A 3,257-nucleotide genomic window follows, 5' to 3' on the forward strand; every position below is an offset into this window, starting at 1 on the left:
GGATGCTGCCGGCGAGCGGGATGCTGCGGGCTCGCGCCCCGCCACAGCCAGTGAATCATCAGCAGCCGCGGCTTCCCGGCCCGCGCGCGCGGCATGGATCGGGCGCGTGACGCTCCTGGTCCAATGGGCAGTGCGGGCGGGAGCGACCCCGCGGGCGGCCGCAGGTGCGGGCAGGGCGCGGTGCCAGGAGGAGACGTGGGTGCGGCCGCGGGCAGCGAGCTCCAGACACAGCGCCAGTCGGGAGTAACCCCTGCGTGTCGCTTGCCTAGCAGGAGCTCACACATTCCGAGGGGGAACATCAGTCTTGGAAGGAGAGGAATGGCCGGTCCGCACTGGAGGTGCTTTGCACAGAGGGAGCCATTGACAGTGGGACCTGGTCGGGGGCAGGGGAGCTTGTGAGAAGTGCTGTCTCGGCTGCCAGGATGTGAAGGGCAGTGCCCTAAATCTATCGGGATTCAGTTCAGGCCTCTTGAACCATTTCACAGAATCACAGAATGGGTAAGGTTGGAAGGGACCAGGTGGGTCACATGGTCCAACCTCCCTGCTCAAGCAGGGTTATCCCAGAGCACATGTCACAGAACTGCATCCAGACAGTTCTTGAACATCTCCAGTGAGGGAGGCTCCACAACCTCTCTGGGCAACCCATCGTGATCACCCTCCCTGCAAAAAACCTCAATTTTTCTCATGTTCAATGGAAGCGTCATTTACTTCAATTTGTGTTTAATGCTTCCTGTCCTGTCACTGGACACCTCTAAGAACAATTCTATCCCACCTCCTTTACTCCCACCATCAATTCTTTATACACATTGATAAGAGTACCCTGAGCCTTCTCTAAGCTAAGCAATCACAGCTCCCTTAGTCTTTTCTCATACATCTCTTGCCTGGTCCCTTCACCATCTTCATGCTTTTGATCATCCTCATAGTGATCAAGTGTTGTAATGAACAATATTGACTTCATTTTTCTATCCGAGGCAAGGAAACAAGTCTCACACACCTGTCCAACGAAGCAACTGGCCTGCTGCAATACTCACACTCTAGTCTTACAGTAGATCTTTGATAGTGCTCTGGCACTTACTCATTAGCCCTGTTTTCATCTACTTCTTTATAGGCAGGACTTTGATCTTGGACAGTACTGTCCCTCTCCAGCAATGGTCATAAAAGATATCAATACTGTCATCTTCATCTCAAAAATATAGAACTGACACTTATACATGTTCATGATTATGAACAGGAATGTGATAAGCACAATGGCAAGTTGGGAACATCCCATTTGCTGCTATTTCCACTGTGATTGAAAAGTCAGAATGACTCAGGCTTTCGTTCATTTTTCTGTGCCTTAAAAAAATCTGGCATTCAAATTCCCTCTAAAAGAAAAAAGCCTCGTGAAGCCAATACGTCACTTCTAGCACAACTCCTGTGCTTTGTCCTTTAAGATTTTAGAGCTTTTATACCAAATGCAGAAGAATCCAAACAAAACCCACGGATTAATGAACCAGAATTGTAGCATTTTCTCAAGATTCCTAATTTTGTTTCTAACACTTCTGATTAGTGAAAATGCAGAATTAATGACTACTCATTAACAGCAACATGACTGATATTGCAGTGGAAGAAACAGTGTTTTTACCTGATGAGATGTGGAACTGCAGGTGCTCAACTCCAAGTGTAGATAAGGGTGCCGCACAATCTTTTTTCCATTCCTCCTGCCATTTCATTTTCTGACTCTTCATGCACATCATTAGTGTCTCTTCCACCTAATAGAGACAGCAGTGGGAATTTTTAAAAGGCAAAGGAATTCAGCTGAGGGAAGAGGAGAGGAGTGCAGGCATTCACATTGTGGCTGACCAGAATGAGGAGCTTCATCTGCAGCAGCTGCCCTCGTATGGCTCAGCAGCTGCCCTCGTATGGCTCAGCAGCTGCGGCATCAGCCCTGGTTTTAGTAACGCAGAGATAGAAACAGTATCTACAATTAAAGGACGAATTCTGCAGAAATTCATTCTGCCATTCATTCTCACTTGCCAAATCTTTAGATTCACGTGTGGTTAGTAACTGCCTGGGGTTCAGCAGCCATCTAGAAAGCAATAACAAAGAAAAAAGCAACCCTTCTCACTGTAGCTTATTTAGAATTGACAAATAAAAAAAGCAGTCTTGAAAAGGAACATTATTACAGAGTGAAGAGCTTTGCAGTTCTTCCAGATTTCTGGTGTTTTAAACGGAAGGCAATAGAGGGATTTTCCTGTACCACTTGTGACAAGTATAAGTACGTTACAAGAATAAAGTTGTTTGGTTGCATTTGTACGGTAATAAAAATGATATAAAGAAAAAAAACTTCAGCATTTTTATCATTTTTTCGTACATATGAAAATCTTCTCAGGGTTGCAGATCTGCAACAGGCTGCCCAAGTTATCTTCCCAGTGCTGTTGATAGACAATTGTACTTACAAATTCAGGGTTCAAAGTTGCCAAAAATTGATTTTGATTTTTCCTCAGACTCTGCTAAATTCCTCTCTTTGTCATGTTTTAGGAGAAATATTATAGGGAAAAGCATATTTTATGTACCTTTCAACATGAAAGTAAATTAGAAGGTAAGACTAAAATATCCATGAATGTAGAGTGAAGTTTTAACAGAAGGCCCCTGTGCAAATCTACAGACAACGAATAAAAAGTGTGTTACTCTCACACTGTGCTCATGTCTTGTAGCCATATCACTTTCACAAGTGATAATTTTTAAGATTGAATTAATAGCTTTAATAGAATTAAGGTTGCAGAAAAACTATGGGGAAATGCCATGTTGTGCAAGTGGAATAGCTTCTGAGAGACCCTCCTTGCCCACAGTGGCAGTAGAGAACTAACCTTCTCCTATCAGAGCTCTATTCCAGTGCTCTTACACTCAATTATTGAAAATGCTGTCTCCTTTCCCACTGGAGTTTGAAGCTCTTAGTAGCATTTCTGTGAGTTGTTTCCTAGTATATTCTTATGGTATCTGTGTAATTATAATTAGCATTCTTTGAATAAGGTTCCTAGTCCTGAACACTGCATCTCTTTTTTCCTTTTAGTAACCCATTTTAATTTTTCAGTGAAGATAGATCAGAACATGGGCGTTATGCCAGCATCAGCCACAGAAAAAGTAATTATCACCTCTCTACTGATTCTGCATATTCTTCTTTTAAATAAGGCATAGAGTTGACATATCTCCTTCAGAACAGCATTTATGTCCTTTACTGATAATTTAAAACTGTCTTTAAAACATATTCAGAATCA

The sequence above is a fragment of the Chiroxiphia lanceolata genome, chromosome 3, assembly GCF_009829145.1.
Source record: "Chiroxiphia lanceolata isolate bChiLan1 chromosome 3, bChiLan1.pri, whole genome shotgun sequence".
NCBI classification, from domain to species: domain Eukaryota; kingdom Metazoa; phylum Chordata; class Aves; order Passeriformes; family Pipridae; genus Chiroxiphia; species Chiroxiphia lanceolata.